This window comes from Odontesthes bonariensis, chromosome 4 (genome assembly GCF_027942865.1).
Source record: "Odontesthes bonariensis isolate fOdoBon6 chromosome 4, fOdoBon6.hap1, whole genome shotgun sequence".
Lineage (NCBI taxonomy): Eukaryota > Metazoa > Chordata > Actinopteri > Atheriniformes > Atherinopsidae > Odontesthes > Odontesthes bonariensis.
In genome coordinates, this window is record NC_134509.1 from 1545828 (window position 1) to 1566910 (window position 21083).

At 38.3% G+C, this 21083-nt stretch overlaps 5 non-coding genes across 5 annotated transcripts; 3 read left to right on the forward strand and 2 right to left on the reverse strand.

The window, feature by feature from the left end:
- The first annotated feature begins 2819 nt into the window (after positions 1 to 2819).
- LOC142379490 (U6 spliceosomal RNA) lies at positions 2820 to 2925 on the forward strand. Its single transcript, XR_012769712.1, has one exon. It is a non-coding gene; the product is annotated as a U6 spliceosomal RNA (small nuclear RNA).
- Positions 2926 to 9076: 6151 nt separating this feature from the next.
- On the reverse strand, positions 9077 to 9159 carry trnal-cag (transfer RNA leucine (anticodon CAG)). Its single transcript has one exon. It is a non-coding gene; the product is annotated as a tRNA-Leu (tRNA).
- Positions 9160 to 9700: 541 nt separating this feature from the next.
- LOC142379491 (U6 spliceosomal RNA) lies at positions 9701 to 9806 on the forward strand. The gene has a single exon (XR_012769713.1). It is a non-coding gene; the product is annotated as a U6 spliceosomal RNA (small nuclear RNA).
- A 469-nt stretch (positions 9807 to 10275) lies between these two features.
- trnaa-agc (transfer RNA alanine (anticodon AGC)) lies at positions 10276 to 10348 on the forward strand. The gene has a single exon. It is a non-coding gene; the product is annotated as a tRNA-Ala (tRNA).
- A 329-nt stretch (positions 10349 to 10677) lies between these two features.
- Positions 10678 to 10750, reverse strand: trnaa-agc (transfer RNA alanine (anticodon AGC)). The gene has a single exon. It is a non-coding gene; the product is annotated as a tRNA-Ala (tRNA).
- Between the last annotated feature and the right edge of the window lie 10333 nt (positions 10751 to 21083).

Genomic DNA, 21083 nt, shown 5'->3' on the forward strand with positions numbered 1-21083 from the left:
GAATATTGAACAAATAATAAAAAAAAGGCATTTCTGTTGGTTCTAAAGTCCTCAGAGGAAAGTGAACTGTACAACTTTAAAAATATGATCTTTCTTTATGATGACACCAAGCAGGAGGACAAAGTTTTAGCTTCTGATGATGTACAGAAACCTGTTCTTCAGAATGATGAAAATATCTAAAGATTAAATCAATAATCATCAAATATGACCAAGAAAACGTTTGAGAAAGTTGTAAAACAGCTATTTTTACGATACGTTTCATGTTTGCAGGATGCATTTTCCTCCTCAAACAAACTGCAGAACTCAGCAGGAAAAACTCACGATTGAGAAGATATTCTAGTAAGAAATCAGTCAGTAATAATGAATTCATTATATTATTAATCTATCACAGGTTCGTGTTTCCAGCTCAGAGTTCGGCTCGTTTGATGAAAATGAGCTTGTGGTTTTAAGGAGGTAAATTTTGGGATTTAACAACATCTAATTTACGGCTTATTGATCTTGGAGGAGAGAATTTTTTTTTTAATATAATAATAATTACACAAGTAAATGCGAGTTACAAAAATAAGTTATAGTCTTTCCAAATACTTAGTTTTAATAGCCTTTTTGTTAATCGAATTCGAGATTGAGTTAAGATACAATTTTACATCTATCCTGTGCATTATTTTACTTTTATGAATATGAAATTTAGCAAGCAACAATATTAGATTGATAAGGTATGTGGGAGAGGAATCTTTCGCCTTGAAATCTGTGATACCAAACAAAACATTTTCAAAGAAAAGAAGGAAATCTGGTTGGATATAGTTGGATATCAGAGCAACAATGTCTTTCCAGAACTTCTTCGAGCATGTACAGTTCCAAAACAGATGAGCAGATGTTTCTGGGTAAATAAAGCTTACAAAAAGAACAGGAAATATCAATATCAGCTTTATATTTCTAAAGAAAGTGCTGAGTTGGATAAAATTTATGAATTAATTTAAAAGAGACTTCTTTGACTTTATTAGAGAGAAAAAACTTGTGTGGGAGAGACCAATTTTTTTTCCCCAATTAACATTCTGCACAAAGGAGTTCCAATAAGATACACAAGATGGGGATGAAACCAGATTTTCTTGGAATAAAGAACGGATTTTGGAATTAACAGCTTTTAATTGAGTTGACCAACAGCGGTCTGTTTAGGGTGGTGAGCAGAGTTATTGCTGCTGGTCAACAGGTCTGCGTGTCAATTAACGCGGGCCCGCCATTAGTCCACCTGCAGAGCGTTTATCAAAGATTCATCCGTTTGAAACTGACGATATAAACTCATGACACGGTTTGAGAAGACACTGAATCCGGAGTTTTTTTTTTTTTTTAAAAGTTCGGTGAATTTAAGGTAAGTTTAACTTCACGAAGTGAGTGTTTTTCTGTCTGTGAGGATAACACAGGAGATTATGGTGATAATTGAAGACAAATACCGACTCGTAACCCATGCCGAATTTCTTTTTAGGTTGTAATTAGTGACATTATTGTTGTTTTGAATATGTTCAGATAATTATTCACGTTTTACGTTAAATAATATTTTTTTTAACACGGAGTCTGGTTGAGTGTTTTTTTTCTTTCGGTTGAGTTGAACAAATTAACGCCTGACAGATGCATGCATGACCACATAACTAGTTTTTAAGATCATACGTCTTTAGTAATTAAAAACTGCAACTTTAATTATGTTGATTTTTATGGGCTTTTTGTGTAACAGTAAATGTATTTTTTTACCGTCTCATTTCCAGGCTTTGCCCGGTGACGATGTGGTGCGACAGCGACGCCTCATGGCAGGTTTGTGTAATTACAGCAAAAAAACAACATGGCTTCTTCTGTTTTCTTCCGTTTAACCCAGAATGTGAAGCCAGTTAATACGGAAGAGTATTAGGGCCAGGCATAAGAAAAAATATTTATATTTGACCTGTCGACAATAATGTCGAGATTAAACGAGATTAAGACATTTCAACTTTATTCTCGACAGGCAAAATATTATTATTTTTTTCTTATGCCTGGCCCTAATACTCTTCCGTACAGTTAATGCGAATTACAGAGCGTAGAAATTAAACATGGTCATTTAACATATTTTGATCGTCGACATTTAGAACAAAATCACTCTGCTTGTTTAAGGCTGTTCTGCAGCTCCGGTTCAACAAACTGCTAAACGGATCGTTTGGTATCCACACAGCAGAGAATCCGGGTCACGTTCGGGTTTGTAAGCGAGGGTCCAGGTTCCTGTTGGGGGTCAGATAAGAGTCCAGATTTTAGGTAAACTGCAGTTTTCAGATGCCGTGCAGCTTTCCTGCTGCAAGCATTCGACTCTTCCGGCTGAAACGAAGTGGATTGACGTCAGACAGACCGGATTAAACCAGTTCTTCCTCTATTCTCTGTCCACGCGGTCTCCTGTTTGCCTCAGTGTCTCTCTACAGAGCTTATAGTGTGAGGGTTGGTGGTATATCAGGGAACACTTCGGCTATCGGAGGAGGTGGGCCGAGTCAGCCTTTTGTTCTCTTCAGCCATCCAATCCCGATTGCCTAACCGAACACAATCTGCATAAATTTCCCATCATGCATCACTGTCTCTCACAGTGAAGCTAAATGAGCAGAATCAGAACCAGACTGAGTAAAAACTGAGAATGAATGAGTTCTTACAGCTAGGAAACAGGACAGAGCAGCAGTCAGAGCTGTTTTTGGGCTGTTTTCTCTCAATTAAAAGCCACTTTGAACCCTTCTCCCGCTCTATTGACACAACCGTGAGTCAGCGGGGTGGAAGGTCAGCGACATATAAATACCGCTCAGGGAGAAGGTAATGTTGTGTTACTCCGGTAGCACATATACTAAAATTGGAACGATACAGAGAAGATTAGCATGGCCCCTGCGCAAGGATGACACGCAAATTCGTGAAGCGTTCCTCATTTTGAAGGAATCTCATTCTGTCGTAACAAACTTTAAATAGCTCAAACACTGCAGAAGAACGCTGCAGGAAGCATTTTAATCAAAGAAAACACTTATATCCTGTGAGGAGGAAGTTTACTGTGGACATTCAGAAAACTCTTCATCAAGCGAAAAAAATCTGAGAAAAACCCTCCTTTCTTCACAAAAACTTTACATGTATTAAAAAAACTATAATTTGATCAACTTTATTTGTAGCACATTTCATTTACAAACAATTCAAAGTGCTTCACATAAAATAAAAGCATTGCAGCAGGGAGTGGAAGAAGCATTAAAAATACATAAAAGAATATAAAGAGAAACAAATAAAATCATATAAATGAATTTAAACACAAGCAACAGTCCAGATAAGTTCAAAGATATCGTGCAGATTTCATGCATAGACACATGAGAACAGAAATGTTTTTAACCTGGATTTAAAAATGTCTCCATTTGGTGAAAGTTTCATCTCCACTGGCAGTTTGTTCCACTTGTTAGCAGCATAACAGCTAAATGCTGCTTCTCCATGTTTAGTCTGGACTCTGGACTGGACCAGCTGACCTGAGTCCTTGGATCTAAGAGCTCTGCTGGCTTTATATTCTCTGAACACATCACAGATGTAAACCATCAGCAGGCTTTTAAAATCTATTCTGTGACTGACTGGAAGCCAGAGTAAAGATTTTAAAACTGGTGTGATGTGTTCAGATCTCTTAGTCCGGGTTAAAACTCCAGCAGCAGCGTTCTGGATGAGCTGCAGATGTTTAATGCTCTTTTTGGGAAGTCCAGTTAAAAGAGCGTTACAGTGATGGAGTCTACTGGAGATGAATGCATGGATGAGTTTCTCCTGGAAACCTTTAATTCTGTTGATGTTTCTGAGGTGGTAAAAAGCTGCCTTGGTGACAGCTTTGATGTGGCTGCTGAAAGTCAGATCTGAGTCTATCAACACCCCGAGGTTACCAACTTGGTCAGTGATTGTAAGGATTTTTTGATGAAAAACTTGATCTGTTTGGAGAAGTTTTCATCTGAGAAAAGTTTTCATCCCTTAAGAAAACCCTGAATTGTTGTTGGAGCTTATGGGGTCTGGGTTGGTGGTAAACAGTGGTGTAGCGGTCCCTGGAGAAGTAGGTATACTCTCAATTTTGCCCATTTTTACAAGAAGTCCAGAAAAAGGAACTGTTTTAGATACAGTGACATGTAAGACCCAAAAATGTGTCGGCAGTATTTACTCACTATTACAAAATGATCAAAACTCGATCAGATGCAGTTTGTAGGTTTTACTGGTCACACAAGCAGCCTGAATGGATGTAAAATATATTCAACATGAGGCCAACATGGTGTTTCAGGTATTTTTTTTTTAACATTTATTTTAAATACAACACTTAAAATCTGAAGTTGACAATGCATCCTTGTTCATATTTCACTTTAACCCTTTGTGTGGTCTTAACATTGTGTTTACTCCCTTTGTCCTACGGGTCAAAAATGCCCCGCCCTACCAAAGCCCCAAAATAAAGCAACTTAATTGAATTTTAAATCCAAAATCTATTTTGTATGATGAAACCACCTGTTATTTATCTATTCAACTCAATTCAATACATTTTTTATCATGTATTTTTTGTTACACAATACAAAAAGACAATCACCAGTTTTCAGGATTACACTTTCTTTTAAATTATTTTTTTTTACCACAAACAAACTGTCAGTTGGACAGTTCTAATGATGGGGTCCCTTTAGGAAAAGTCATAACATTTCAAGTTGGAAAAAGACAGTTTAAGGTATTTTTTTCTTCAGCTAAACATGGTGGTGGCTCACTTTGGACCCGCAGGACAACAGGAGGGTTAAATGAAATACAAAAATCATTTCCTTCAGATGAACTAAATTAATTAATTAAATTCTTCTTTTTGTTTGGCAAGTCTGGGCAGTCATATATGGGTCCCCTCTTTACATTAAATATCTGGGTTTGAATACTCTGACCTGGTGCTGGTAACCTGGCTCCTTGTGTCTTAATAAAAATAAACAACTGCTCTCGACTTCTGTCCCTTAGACTTTAAAGATTAACTTTCCTTTTAACACGGTTGCTATTAATCACTTAACAAAGATAAAAAATGTTTCTTTTTTCTTTTCTTCCTTTTTTCAATACTATGCCAAATTTTGGCTGATTTATTTTCTCCATGTACGCCACATTGTCAACCAGTCGCCGCATTTAAAGCTCTGAAATGGGCCACCGACTCCTGATTGGAAGTCTGAATCACCTAATTGACTAAATGCTTTGTGTTTAATTAGTCATCAGTCAATCTCCAGGGTTCAATAAGGATGTAATCACCATCGCAGATATAAATTCCAATTAAAAATTTGGTCTAAAAAAATCAGTTAGTACTGTCCTGGCCCTGGTAAACATGCTCGACACACGCCAGGGAGAGCAGATTTAAATGGCATTTTCCTTTAATTTTCAACACAGAAAAAAAATCCTACATTTATATATGACCACCCACAAATTGAGTTGGTACTCATGGATCAGTGTAAGGTTGTGCCAGCCTCAAGAATGTTCAGTAAATTATGTTCTGTGTGCTAAACGAAAGGACACGCTGAGCTGAAAATCACCTTTAAATTCTAACTATAGTAGCTAGAATTGGTGTGATCACATGCTCGGGTTGGTCATCACACATTTCCCAATGTAAATGGGATGTTGTGGAAGATGTTGCAGCTGAGAAACTAGGGATGGAGCACATTAATCACTTTATTTGAGAGTACAGAAACTGCCTTCGTGTTTTGTTATTGGACTTCTGTGCTCGTCACGGACTGTCCATAACGAACTCCATGTTCAGGCATAAGGGGGTCCATATGTGCACTTGGCACCAGGACACCCGAGGCCGCAGCTCGATGATCGACTTTGTGGTCGTATTGTCGGACTTGTGGCCGCATGTCCTGGACACTCGGGTGAAGAGAGGGGCGGAGCTGTCAACTCATCACCACCTGGTGGTGGGTTGGCTCCGCTGGTGGGGGAGGAAGCCGGTCAGACCTGGCAGGCCAGTGGGCGTAACCAGAGGCGCACCTTGTCAACAGGCAAGGCAGGCTACTGCTTGGAGCCCCGAGCCACTAGGGGGCCCCCGAGAGCTGAGGTGCATTCAATCAAAGATTGTCTAGTTACTTTATAAACTGTCTCAAACAGTGGCGAACGTTCGTGGTGAACATGTTTTCTTTGAACAGTTAAATTTAAATGATTTAGTCAAAGGTTGTCTAGTTAACATGCCGTTCTATAATTCCATAATTGCATTGTTGACTTCGTCAAACTCACGTCAAGTTCCACTGTAGGCTATGTTCGCGGAGAACTGGCCCCTCAGAGTGTTTGCGATTGTTGGCAACGTTCGCTGGAAATTCAAGGCTAGTGGAACATAAAAACCATACTTATGAAATCGATATCATGAACAGCTTTACTTGTCACAAAGAATCTTTAAATGAACACAATTATTATTGGATGGCCAGCTACACCCGGTAGATAAATAGCAACAGGCGAATATCAAGTGCCAACGTAGACAACATAGTCTTTTTTAGTTATTTATTTATTCTTTACACGTATATTTTAAAAATAACAATGTTTTTCATGTTTGGAATAAAAAGAGGTTTTATTTCATACATTTTTCGTCGGTGTCAGATGTTTTGGTGACGAACACTGGTCGGTAGGGCCCCCTAGGATTTTTTTTGCTTGGGGCCCCCACAGACTCTAGAATCGCCACTGGGCGTAACTATCGGTAAGCAGAGGCGGCAGTTGCTTACGGGCCCGCGACCGCCTAGGGCCCACAGCAGTCCAGCTATTGGACTTCGCTATCGCAGACCTGTCTGGTTACCGCGAGCACTTCGAAGATTCAAAACAGGCAGCACAGGGCCAAGACGAACGCCTTGCAGATGCCAGTCTTACTTTCGAGTGGATGTGTTTAATGCATGTCTCGATATTGTCATCTCTCAGTTGACCCAGCGATTCACTGGTTTGCGATCAACAGCAGAACATTTCAAAGCCACACAGCCCGTGACACTGTGCACCGCCACAGACGACGAACTGTTTCTGCAAGCAAGCAAACTGGTGGACATCTACAGAGACGACATAACGGCAGATTTCCCCATTCAGCTGCTGTCATTCCGTGCTTGTCTAAAACACAGCATTTCACAAATGAAGACAGTGCGAGAGTTGACGAAGATGCTACTCGTTGAGAACAGCTGCATCACAGCAAGTTTCGGAGAAGTTTGCACAGTTCTCATGATCTTCCTCACAATCCCAGTGACAATGGCCTCTGCAGAGCGTTCCTTTTCCAAACTAAAACTAATCAAAAACTACCTGAGGAGCTCAATGGGACAGAGTCGTCTCTCTGGACTCGCCATACTGTCAGATGAGACTGCGCGTCAGCTGGATGTACAGGATATGATTGAAGAGTTTGTGCAGAGGAAGGCACAGAAGATGCATCTATGATGTGAGTAAAAACTTTATTTATCTTAAAATAGTCATGTATTAAGCCTAATTGTTGGGTTGTGTTTATTTTGACCTGAGAGTGTGTTTATTATGGTGCGCCGTCACCTATGCGTTTTCATTAATTTGGTGCGCGTCACCATTTTTCTGTGTGTGTGTTGAGTTTATTGGGTGTTTATTCTGGCCTAAGAGTACAGTGTGCGTTTATTATGATGCGCCGTCATCGATGTGTAGGCTAGGCCTATATGTTTTCATGGCTATTGTGTGCCGTCACCAGCATGTTTTCATGGATGTGGTGCGCCGTCACCAATGGTTCCATTCAAGGTGCGCCATCACTATTTTTCCATGTGTGTGATGTGTGATCATAAACTACTGAGAATTGCATAATGTTCTTGGCCTATTTATGGAACTGTCGCCTTATCCTGGACCTTTATCACGTGTTGTACGGAATATAGGGCCCACCTAGACAATGTTGCTTACGGGCCTATTGTTGTGTCGTTACGCCACTGTGGCTGGCCCAAACGTATTGTGTCTGCTGGGAACGTCTGGCGGAATCCCCTGTCAGAAGGAGCTTCAACTCCCACCTCCGGTAGAGCTTCAGCCATGTCCCGGGGGAGGTGGGGGACATTGAGCCCGAGTGGGCCATGTTCCGTGCCTCCATTGTTGAGGCGGCCGACCGGAGCTGTGGCCGTAAGGTGGTCGGTGCCTGTCGTGGCAGCAACCCCCGAACCCGCTGGTGGACACCAGTGGTGAGGGAAGCCGTCTAGCTGTTTGTGGCCAGAGGATGAAGTTTGCAGGTGGAGGATATTTTACTTATGGTTGTAAGATTGAAACAAGAGAATGAGGATATCACAGGTGGAGCGGGTATACGACAATGCACAAAGTCCATAGGTTTCTACGCCTATGGAAAGATGCTGAAGCGTTGGAATGAGTTTGACATTTTGGGGTAGACACGCCCCAGACGGCCCCCACTGGATCCTACACCTATGGAAGGATGCGAGGGCGTAGGAATGAGTTTAACATTGAGATTAGATCCCCCTCCCATGTACAAATTGTTTTGAGTCAGATTTCATCTGAAACAAGCTTTTTTTGACATTTTGAAGAGGTTTTTAAGCTAATTTCAAGATCACTTTTATCTCAAAAGTCCTAAATATCACATCTTATTTCAAGTAACCTTGACAAGCCGATTTTCACTAGTTCCATTGGCAGATTTTTATTTTGCTTATTTCAAGCAAAAACGTCTTTTATTTGTTGTTGTTTTTTTTTTACTTATTTTTGGAGGGGCATTTTTTCCAGGGCAGGCAGGATAAAAAAAAAAAAAAAAAGACCTAACGTTGCATTCATGTCAGCTCAGGAGACAAAGGCATGTTTCAGATCCTGCTTTGTAAATCAACCCAAACTTGTTGAGTAAGTTCACATTCTGTGGTTGCTGTCTTTTTGCAATCTTCTTTTTTTAAATTTTAAATTTTATTTTATTTCATTTCATTTCATTTTATTCTATTCTATTTGCCTGTTTTCACTTTAATTGTTTACATATCTTTTACTGTATGCTGCTGCAACACAACAATTTCCCAAATTGGGATGAATAAAGTACTTATCTATCTATCTATCTTTGGTTCTGATGATTGGAATTTACCATGTTCTATATGTAAATGTCCTAAATAGTAAAAGAAGAAAAAAAGATTGTCAGAAGTGGGATTCGAACCCACGCCTCCAGGGGAGACTGCGACCTGAACGCAGCGCCTTAGACCGCTCGGCCATCCTGACGGTGTGTAACAAAGGCTCTGGTACGCCATTTTATATCCCTCTATGATACGCTCACTCATCTTTTCTTGTTTTTGTTCTTATCTATCTATCTTTTCTCGCTTGTGAAAACGTTTGACCCAAGATTTAACCAGAGGAGAGGGAGGCATGTAGGCACAAAGTCAATATATTTACAAAGAGGAGGCGTTTGGTATGTAAGGGAAGGGGAAGGGGGAGGGGTACCGAGTCAGCCTTTTGTTCTCTTCAGCCATCCAATCCCGATTGCCTGACCAAACACATCCTGCATAAATTTCCCATCATGCATCACTGTCTCTCACAGTGAAGCTGAATGAGCAGAATCAGAACCAGACTGAGTAAAAACTGAGAATGAATGAGTTCTTACAGCTAGGAAACAGGACAGAGCAGCAGTCAGAGCTGTTTTTGGGCTGTTTTCTCTCAATTAAAAGCCACTTTGAACCCTTCTCCCGCTCTATTGACACAACCGTGAGTCAGCGGGGTGGAAGGTCAGCGACATATAAATACCGCTCAGGGGGAAGGTAATGTTGTGTTACTCCGGTAGCACATATACTAAAATTGGAACGATACAGAGAAGATTAGCATGGCCCCTGCGCAAGGATGACACGCAAATTCGTGAAGCGTTCCTCATTTTGAAGGAATCTCATTCAATTATATTCAATTCAGCTTTATTGTTAATTCTTTACATGTACCAGACATACGAAGCAATCGAAATCACGTTTCCCAACATCCCACGCTGAAAACAAAGACATATGGTAAAAAATTACACATAGCTAAACATTAAATAGGTATAGTGAAAAACTAGCTATAGCTAAACATTAAATAGACATATGGTGAAAAACTAGGTATAGCTAAACATTAAATATAAGTATCTAAACATAAAATAGGCATTTAAAGTAAGTAAAGTGCATTGGAGGATGGAATGGTGGAATGGTGCAAAACAGCTCTGTTTGGTAATGGCTAAGCTTGCAAGTTGCATAGTGGTGCAAAGACAGTCAGGTAATAGCAGCATAAGTTTTCGTTTTTTGTTTAAATGATGTCATAACATATCATTCCCGAAATGTACCGGATATAGATGATGACGACGTTACAATGATGTCATGTGGGGGATTAGCTCAGATGGTAGAGCGCTCGCTTAGCATGCGAGAGGTAGCGGGATCGATGCCCGCATCCTCCAAATTATTAAATTTTTTTTCGATACTTATTTATTGAAATTTAATTCCGTTACAAAATTTAATTCTGTTAAGTATTTTGTAGTTGTTAAGCATAATTCAGTGTGAATGCATTTTAAAGTAAATGTATAAATGGCCATTTCACTGCTTTTATGGGCTATAGATCACCCTCGACTAGGTCCTGAATGGCAACTACAATAACAAGATTGGCCTATCTGGACTGAATTATTCTACAGAGGATATAGAGTCATTCACACTGAGTTGTGTTTAACAACAACAAAATACTTAACAGAATTAAATTTTAATCAATATGTATAGAAATAAAAAAAAAGTTTGGAGGATGCGGGCATCGATCCCGCTACCTCTCGCATGCTAAGCGAGCGCTCTACCATCTGAGCTAATCCCCCACTTGATGTCATATTGCCATGTCGTCAAGATGTATATCCAAAATATATATAGTCCAAAGTAAGACTGAAGTAAGCTCAAAGTAAGCTCAAAGTAAGACTGAAGTAAGCTCAAAGTAAGCCCAAAGTAAGACTGAAGTAAGCTCAAAGTAAGCACAAAGTAAGACTGAAGTAAGCTCAAAGTAAGACTGAAGTAAGCTCAAAGTAAGACTGAAGTAAGCTCAAAGTAAGCACAAAGTAAGACTGAAGTAAGCACAAAGTTAGCACAAAGTAAGCACAAAGTAAGACTGAAGTAAGCACAAAGTAAGACTGAAGTAAGCACAAAGTTAGCACAAAGTAAGCACAAAGTAAGCACAAAGTAAGCTCAAATTAAGACTGAAGTAAGCTCAAAGTAAGCCCAGAGTAAGACTGAAGTAAGCACAAAGTTAGCACAAAGTAAGCACAAAGTAAGACTGAAGTAAGCACAAAGTTAGCACAAAGTAAGCACAAAGTAAGCTCAAATTAAGACTGAAGTAAGCTCAAAGTAAGCCCAGAGTAAGACTGAAGTAAGCTCAAAGTAAGCACAAAGTAAGACTGAAGTAAGCACAAAGTTAGCTCAAAGTAAGCACAAAGTAAGCACAAAGTTAGCACAAAGTAAGCACAAAGTAAGCTCAAATTGAGACTGAAGTAAGCTCAAAGTAAGCCCAGAGTAAGACTGAAGTAAGCTCAAAGTAAGACTGAAGTAAGCTCAAAGTAAGACTGAAGTAAGCTCAAAGTAAGCACAAAGTAAGACTGAAGTAAGCACAAAGTTAGCACAAAGTAAGCACAAAGTAAGACTGAAGTAAGCACAAAGTAAGACTGAAGTAAGCACAAAGTTAGCACAAAGTAAGCACAAAGTAAGACTGAAGTAAGCACAAAGTTAGCACAAAGTAAGCACAAAGTAAGCACAAAGTAAGCTCAAATTAAGACTGAAGTAAGCACAAAGTTAGCACAAAGTAAGCCCAGAGTAAGACTGAAGTAAGCACAAAGTTAGCACAAAGTAAGCACAAAGTAAGACTGAAGTAAGCACAAAGTTAGCACAAAGTAAGCACAAAGTAAGCTCAAATTAAGACTGAAGTAAGCTCAAAGTAAGCCCAAAGTAAGACTGAAGTAAGCTCAAAGTAAGCACAAAGTAAGACTGAAGTAAGCACAAAGTTAGCTCAAAGTAAGCTCAAATTGAGACTGAAGTAAGCTCAAAGTAAGCCCAGAGTAAGACTGAAGTAAGCTCAAAGTAAGACTGAAGTAAGCTCAAAGTAAGCACAAAGTAAGACTGAAGTAAGCACAAAGTTAGCACAAAGTAAGCACAAAGTAAGCACAAAGTAAGCTCAAATTAAGACTGAAGTAAGCTCAAAGTAAGCCCAGAGTAAGACTGAAGTAAGCACAAAGTTAGCACAAAGTAAGCACAAAGTAAGACTGAAGTAAGCACAAAGTAAGACTGAAGTAAGCACAAAGTTAGCACAAAGTAAGCACAAAGTAAGACTGAAGTAAGCACAAAGTTAGCACAAAGTAAGCACAAAGTAAGCACAAAGTAAGCACAAAGTAAGCTCAAATTAAGACTGAAGTAAGCTCAAAGTAAGCACAAAGTAAGCACAAAGTTAGCACAAAGTAAGCACAAAGTAAGCTCAAATTAAGACTGAAGTAAGCTCAAAGTAAGCACAAAGTAAGACTGAAGTAAGCACAAAGTTAGCTCAAAGTAAGCTCAAATTGAGACTGAAGTAAGCTCAAAGTAAGCCCAGAGTAAGACTGAAGTAAGCTCAAAGTAAGACTGAAGTAAGCTCAAAGTAAGACTGAAGTAAGCTCAAAGTTAGCACAAAGTAAGCACAAAGTAAGACTGAAGTAAGCTCAAAGTAAGCACAAAGTAAGACTGAAGTAAGCACAAAGTTAGCACAAAGTAAGCACAAAGTAAGACTGAAGTAAGCACAAAGTAAGACTGAAGTAAGCACAAAGTTAGCACAAAGTAAGCACAAAGTAAGACTGAAGTAAGCACAAAGTTAGCACAAAGTAAGCACAAAGTAAGCACAAAGTAAGCTCAAATTAAGACTGAAGTAAGCTCAAAGTAAGCCCAGAGTAAGACTGAAGTAAGCACAAAGTTAGCACAAAGTAAGCACAAAGTAAGACTGAAGTAAGCACAAAGTTAGCACAAAGTAAGCACAAAGTAAGCTCAAATTAAGACTGAAGTAAGCTCAAAGTAAGCCCAAAGTAAGACTGAAGTAAGCTCAAAGTAAGCACAAAGTAAGACTGAAGTAAGCACAAAGTTAGCACAAAGTAAGCACAAAGTAAGCACAAAGTAAGCTCAAATTAAGACTGAAGTAAGCTCAAAGTAAGCACAAAGTAAGACTGAAGTAAGCACAAAGTTAGCACAAAGTAAGCACAAAGTAAGCACAAAGTAAGCTCAAAGTAAGCACAAAGTAAGCACAAAGTAAGCTCAAAGTAAGACTGAAGTAAGCTCAAAGTAAGCTCAAAGTAAGACTGAAGTAAGCTCAAAGTAAGACTGAAGTAAGCTCAAAGTAAGACTGAAGTAAGCTCAAAGTAAGCTCAAAGTAAGACTGAAGTAAGCTCAAAGTAAGACTGAAGTAAGCTCAAAGTAAGACTGAAGTAAGCTCAAAGTAAGCTCAAAGTAAGCTCAAAGTAAGACTGAAGTAAGCACAAAGTAAGACTGAAGTAAGCTCAAAGTAAGCTCAAAGGAAGACTGAAGTAAGCTCAAAGTAAGCACAAAGTAAGACTGAAGTAAGCACAAAGTAAGACTGAAGTAAGCACAAAGTAAGACTGAAGTAAGCAGAAAGTAAGACTGAAGTAAGCTCAAAGTAAGACTGAAGTAAGCCCAAAGTAAGACTGAAGTAAGCTCAAAGTAAGCTCAAAGTAAGACTGAAGTAAGCTCAAAGTAAGCTCAAAGTAAGACTGTAGTAAGCTCAAAGTAAGCTCAAAGTAAGACTGAAGTAAGCTCAAAGTAAGCTCAAAGTAAGACTAAAGTAAGCACAAAGTAAGACTGAAGTAAGCTCAAAGTAAGCTCAAAGTAAGACTGAAGTAAGCACAAAGTAAGACTGAAGTAAGCTCAAAGTAAGCACAAAGTAAGACTGAAGTAAGCACAAAGTAAGACTGAAGTAAGCTCAAAGTAAGGCTGAAGTAAGCTCAAAGTAAGCACAAAGTAAGACTGAAGTAAGCTCAAAGTAAGCACAAAGTAAGACTGAAGTAAGCACAAAGTAAGACTGAAGTAAGCTCAAAGTAAGCACAAAGTAAGACTGAAGTAAGCTCAAAGTAAGACTGAAGTAAGCACAAAGTAAGACTGAAGTAAGCTCAAAGTAAGCACAAAGTAAGACTGAAGTAAGCTCAAAGTAAGACTGAAGTAAGCACAAAGTAAGACTGAAGTAAGCACAAAGTAAGACTGAAGTAAGCACAAAGTAAGCACAAAGTAAGACTGAAGTAAGCACAAAGTAAGCACAAAGTAAGACTGAAGTAAGCACAAAGTAAGACTGAAGTAAGCACAAAGTAAGCACAAAGTAAGACTGAAGTAAGCACAAAGTAAGACTGAAGTAAGCACAAAGTAAGACTGAAGTAAGCACAAAGTAAGCACAAAGTAAGACTGAAGTAAGCACAAAGTAAGCACAAAGTAAGCACAAAGTAAGACTGAAGTAAGCACAAAGTAAGACTGAAGTAAGCACAAAGTAAGCACAAAGTAAGACTGAAGTAAGCTCAAAGTAAGACTGAAGTAAGCACAAAGTAAGACTGAAGTAAGCTCAAAGTAAGCACAAAGTAAGACTGAAGTAAGCTCAAAGTAAGCACAAAGTAAGACTGAAGTAAGCTCAAAGTAAGACTAAAGTAAGCACAAAGTAAGACTGAAGTAAGCTCAAAGTAAGCTCAAAGTAAGACTGAAGTAAGCTCAAAGTAAGACTGAAGTAAGCACAAAGTAAGCTCAAAGTAAGCTCAAAGTAAGCTCAAAGTAAGACTGAAGTAAGCTCAAAGTAAGCTCAAAGTAAGACTGAAGTAAGCTCAAAGTAAGCTCAAAGTAAGACTGAAGTAAGCTCAAAGTAAGCTCAAAGTAAGACTGAAGTAAGCTCAAAGTAAGACTGAAGTAAGCTCAAAGTAAGCTCAAAGTAAGCTCAAAGTAAGACTGAAGTAAGCTCAAAGTAAGCTCAAAGTAAGACTGAAGTAAGCTCAAAGTAAGCTCAAAGTAAGACTGAAGTAAGCTCAAAGTAAGCTCAAAGTAAGACTGAAGTAAGCTCAAAGTAAGACTGAAGTAAGCTCAAAGTAAGCTCAAAGTAAGACTGAAGTAAGCTCAAAGTAAGACTGAAGTAAGCTCAAAGTAAGACTGAAGTAAGCACAAAGTAAGCTCAAAGTAAGCTCAAAGTAAGACTGAAGTAAGCTCAAAGTAAGCTCAAAGTAAGACTGAAGTAAGCTCAAAGTAAGCTCAAAGTAAGCTCACAGTAAGACTGAAGTAAGCTCAAAGTAAGACTGAAGTAAGCTCAAAGTAAGCTCAAAGTAAGACTGAAGTAAGCTCAAAGTAAGCTCAAAGTAAGACTGAAGTAAGCTCAAAGTAAGACTGAAGTAAGCTCAAAGTAAGCTCAAAGTAAGACTGAAGTAAGCTCAAAGTAAGCTCACAGTAAGACTGAAGTAAGCTCAAAGTAAGCTCAAAGTAAGCTCAAAGTAAGACTGAAGTAAGCTCAAAGTAAGACTGAAGTAAGCTCAAAGTAAGCTCAAAGTAAGCTCAAAGTAAGACTGAAGTAAGCTCAAAGTAAGACTGAAGTAAGCTCAAAGTAAGCACAAAGTAAGACTGAAGTAAGCTCAAAGTAAGCTCACAGTAAGACTGAAGTAAGCTCAAAGTAAGCTCAAAGTAAGACTGAAGTAAGCTCAAAGTAAGCTCAAAGTAAGACTGAAGTAAGCTCAAAGTAAGCTCAAAGTAAGCTCAAAGTAAGCTCAAAGTAAGCTCACAGTAAGACTGAAGTAAGCTCAAAGTAAGCTCAAATTAAGACTGAAGTAAGCTCAAAGTAAGCCCAGAGTAAGACTGAAGTAAGCACAAAGTAAGCACAAAGTAAGACTGAAGTAAGCACAAAGTTAGCACAAAGTAAGCACAAAGTAAGCTCAAATTAAGACTGAAGTAAGCTCAAAGTAAGCCCAGAGTAAGACTGAAGTAAGCTCAAAGTAAGCACAAAGTAAGACTGAAGTAAGCACAAAGTTAGCTCAAAGTAAGCACAAAGTAAGCACAAAGTTAGCACAAAGTAAGCACAAAGTAAGCTCAAATTGAGACTGAAGTAAGCTCAAAGTAAGCCCAGAGTAAGACTGAAGTAAGCTCAAAGTAAGACTGAAGTAAGCTCAAAGTAAGACTGAAGTAAGCTCAAAGTAAGCACAAAGTAAGACTGAAGTAAGCACAAAGTTAGCACAAAGTAAGCACAAAGTAAGACTGAAGTAAGCACAAAGTAAGACTGAAGTAAGCACAAAGTTAGCACAAAGTAAGCACAAAGTAAGACTGAAGTAAGCACAAAGTTAGCACAAAGTAAGCACAAAGTAAGCACAAAGCAAGCTCAAATTAAGACTGAAGTAAGCTCAAAGTAAGCCCAGAGTAAGACTGAAGTAAGCACAAAGTTAGCACAAAGTAAGCACAAAGTAAGACTGAAGTAAGCACAAAGTTAGCACAAAGTAAGCACAAAGTAAGCTCAAATTAAGACTGAAGTAAGCTCAAAGTAAGCCCAAAGTAAGACTGAAGTAAGCTCAAAGTAAGCACAAAGTAAGACTGAAGTAAGCACAAAGTTAGCTCAAAGTAAGCTCAAATTGAGACTGAAGTAAGCTCAAAGTAAGCCCAGAGTAAGACTGAAGTAAGCTCAAAGTAAGACTGAAGTAAGCTCAAAGTAAGACTGAAGTAAGCTCAAAGTAAGCACAAAGTAAGACTGAAGTAAGCACAAAGTTAGCACAAAGTAAGCACAAAGTAAGCACAAAGTAAGCTCAAATTAAGACTGAAGTAAGCTCAAAGTAAGCCCAGAGTAAGACTGAAGTAAGCACAAAGTTAGCACAAAGTAAGCACAAAGTAAGACTGAAGTAAGCACAAAGTAAGACTGAAGTAAGCACAAAGTTAGCACAAAGTAAGCACAAAGTAAGACTGAAGTAAGCACAAAGTTAGCACAAAGTAAGCACAAAGTAAGCACAAAGTAAGCTCAAATTAAGACTGAAGTAAGCTCAAAGTAAGCCCAGAGTAAGACTGAAGTAAGCACAAAGTTAGCACAAAGTAAGCACAAAGTAAGCTCAAATTAAGACTGAAGTAAGCTCAAAGTAAGCACAAAGTAAGACTGAAGTAAGCACAAAGTTAGCACAAAGTAAGCACAAAGTAAGCTCAAATTAAGACTGAAGTAAGCTCAAAGTAAGCACAAAGTAAGACTGAAGTAAGCACAAAGTTAGCTCAAAGTAAGCTCAAATTGAGACTGAAGTAAGCTCAAAGTAAGCCCAGAGTAAGACTGAAGTAAGCTCAAAGTAAGACTGAAGTAAGCTCAAAGTAAGACTGAAGTAAGCTCAAAGTTAGCACAAAGTAAGCACAAAGTAAGACTGAAGTAAGCTCAAAGTAAGCACAAAGTAAGACTGAAGTAAGCACAAAGTTAGCACAAAGTAAGCACAAAGTAAGACTGAAGTAAGCACAAAGTTAGCACAAAGTAAGCACAAAGTAAGACTGAAGTAAGCACAAAGTTAGCACAAAGTAAGCACAAAGTAAGCACAAAGTAAGCTCAAATTAAGACTGAAGTAAGCTCAAAGTAAGCCCAGAGTAAGACTAAAGTAAGCACAAAGTTAGCACAAAGTAAGCACAAAGTAAGACTGAAGTAAGCACAAAGTTAGCACAAAGTAAGCACAAAGTAAGCTCAAATTAAGACTGAAGTAAGCTCAAAGTAAGCCCAAAGTAAGACTGAAGTAAGCTCAAAGTAAGCACAAAGTAAGACTGAAGTAAGCACAAAGTTAGCACAAAGTAAGCACAAAGTAAGCACAAAGTAAGCTCAAATTAAGACTGAAGTAAGCTCAAAGTAAGCACAAAGTAAGACTGAAGTAAGCACAAAGTTAGCACAAAGTAAGCACAAAGTAAGCACAAAGTAAGCTCAAAGTAAGCACAAAGTAAGCACAAAGTAAGCTCAAAGTAAGACTGAAGTAAGCTCAAAGTAAGCTCAAAGTAAGACTGAAGTAAGCTCAAAGTAAGACTGAAGTAAGCTCAAAGTAAGACTGAAGTAAGCTCAAAGTAAGCTCAAAGTAAGACTGAAGTAAGCTCAAAGTAAGACTGAAGTAAGCTCAAAGTAAGACTGAAGTAAGCTCAAAGTAAGCTCAAAGTAAGACTGAAGTAAGCACAAAGTAAGCTCAAAGGAAGACTGAAGTAAGCTCAAAGTAAGCACAAAGTAAGACTGAAGTAAGCACAAAGTAAGACTGAAGTAAGCACAAAGTAAGACTGAAGTAAGCAGAAAGTAAGACTGAAGTAAGCTCAAAGTAAGACTGAAGTAAGCCCAAAGTAAGACTGAAGTAAGCTCAAAGTAAGCTCAAAGTAAGACTGAAGTAAGCTCAAAGTAAGCTCAAAGTAAGACTGTAGTAAGCTCAAAGTAAGCCCAAAGTAAGACTGAAGTAAACACAAAGTAAGACTGAAGTAAGCTCAAAGTAAGACTGAAGTAAGCTCAAAGTAAGCTCAAAGTAAGACTGAAGTAAGCTCAAAGTAAGCTCAAAGTAAGACTAAAGTAAGCACAAAGTAAGACTGAAGTAAGCTCAAAGTAAGCTCAAAGTAAGACTGAAGTAAGCACAAAGTAAGACTGAAGTAAGCTCAAAGTAAGCACAAAGTAAGACTGAAGTAAGCACAAAGTAAGACTGAAGTAAGCTCAAAGTAAGGCTGAAGTAAGCTCAAAGTAAGCACAAAGTAAGACTGAAGTAAGCTCAAAGTAAGCACAAAGTAAGACTGAAGTAAGCACAAAGTAAGACTGAAGTAAGCTCAAAGTAAGCACAAAGTAAGACTGAAGTAAGCACAAAGTAAGACTGAAGTAAGCTCAAAGTAAGCACAAAGTAAGACTGAAGTAAGCTCAAAGTAAGACTGAAGTAAGCACAAAGTAAGACTGAAGTAAGCTCAAAGTAAGCACAAAGTAAGACTGAAGTAAGCTCAAAGTAAGACTGAAGTAAGCACAAAGTAAGACTGAAGTAAGCACAAAGTAAGACTGAAGTAAGCACAAAGTAAGCACAAAGTAAGACTGAAGTAAGCACAAAGTAAGACTGAAGTAAGCACAAAGTAAGCACAAAGTAAGCTCAAAGTAAGACTGAAGTAAGCACAAAGTAAGACTGAAGTAAGCTCAAAGTAAGACTGAAGTAAGCACAAAGTAAGCACAAAGTAAGACTGAAGTAAGCACAAAGTAAGCACAAAGTAAGACTGAAGTAAGCACAAAGTAAGACTGAAGTAAGCACAAAGTAAGCACAAAGTAAGACTGAAGTAAGCACAAAGTAAGACTGAAGTAAGCACAAAGTAAGACTGAAGTAAGCACAAAGTAAGCACAAAGTAAGACTGAAGTAAGCACAAAGTAAGCACAAAGTAAGCACAAAGTAAGACTGAAGTAAGCACAAAGTAAGACTGAAGTAAGCACAAAGTAAGCACAAAGTAAGACTGAAGTAAGCTCAAAGTAAGACTGAAGTAAGCACAAAGTAAGACTGAAGTAAGCTCAAAGTAAGCACAAAGTAAGACTGAAGTAAGCTCAAAGTAAGCACAAAGTAAGACTGAAGTAAGCTCAAAGTAAGACTAAAGTAAGCACAAAGTAAGACTGAAGTAAGCTCAAAGTAAGCTCAAAGTAAGACTGAAGTAAGCTCAAAGTAAGACTGAAGTAAGCACAAAGTAAGCTCAAAGTAAGCTCAAAGTAAGCTCAAAGTAAGACTGAAGTAAGCTCAAAGTAAGCTCAAAGTAAGACTGAAGTAAGCTCAAAGTAAGCTCAAAGTAAGACTGAAGTAAGCTCAAAGTAAGCTCAAAGTAAGACTGAAGTAAGCTCAAAGTAAGACTGAAGTAAGCTCAAAGTAAGCTCAAAGTAAGCTCAAAGTAAGACTGAAGTAAGCTCAAAGTAAGCTCAAAGTAAGACTGAAGTAAGCTCAAAGTAAGCTCAAAGTAAGACTGAAGTAAGCTCAAAGTAAGCTCAAAGTAAGACTGAAGTAAGCTCAAAGTAAGACTGAAGTAAGCTCAAAGTAAGCTCAAAGTAAGACTGAAGTAAGCTCAAAGTAAGACTGAAGTAAGCTCAAAGTAAGACTGAAGTAAGCACAAAGTAAGCTCAAAGTAAGCTCAAAGTAAGACTGAAGTAAGCTCAAAGTAAGCTCAAAGTAAGACTGAAGTAAGCTCAAAGTAAGCTCAAAGTAAGCTCACAGTAAGACTGAAGTAAGCTCAAAGTAAGACTGAAGTAAGCTCAAAGTAAGCTCAAAGTAAGACTGAAGTAAGCTCAAAGTAAGCTCAAAGTAAGACTGAAGTAAGCTCAAAGTAAGACTGAAGTAAGCTCAAAGTAAGCTCAAAGTAAGACTGAAGTAAGCTCAAAGTAAGCTCACAGTAAGACTGAAGTAAGCTCAAAGTAAGCTCAAAGTAAGCTCAAAGTAAGACTGAAGTAAGCTCAAAGTAAGACTGAAGTAAGCTCAAAGTAAGCTCAAAGTAAGCTCAAAGTAAGACTGAAGTAAGCTCAAAGTAAGACTGAAGTAAGCTCAAAGTAAGCACAAAGTAAGACTGAAGTAAGCTCAAAGTAAGCTCACAGTAAGACTGAAGTAAGCTCAAAGTAAGCTCAAAGTAAGACTGAAGTAAGCTCAAAGTAAGCTCAAAGTAAGACTGAAGTAAGCTCAAAGTAAGCTCAAAGTAAGCTCAAAGTAAGCTCAAAGTAAGCTCACAGTAAGACTGAAGTAAGCTCAAAGTAAGCTCAAATTAAGACTGAAGTAAGCTCAAAGTAAGCCCAGAGTAAGACTGAAGTAAGCACAAAGTAAGCACAAAGTAAGACTGAAGTAAGCACAAAGTTAGCACAAAGTAAGCACAAAGTAAGCTCAAATTAAGACTGAAGTAAGCTCAAAGTAAGCCCAGAGTAAGACTGAAGTAAGCTCAAAGTAAGCACAAAGTAAGACTGAAGTAAGCACAAAGTTAGCTCAAAGTAAGCACAAAGTAAGCACAAAGTTAGCACAAAGTAAGCACAAAGTAAGCTCAAATTGAGACTGAAGTAAGCTCAAAGTAAGCCCAGAGTAAGACTGAAGTAAGCTCAAAGTAAGACTGAAGTAAGCTCAAAGTAAGACTGAAGTAAGCTCAAAGTAAGCACAAAGTAAGACTGAAGTAAGCACAAAGTTAGCACAAAGTAAGCACAAAGTAAGACTGAAA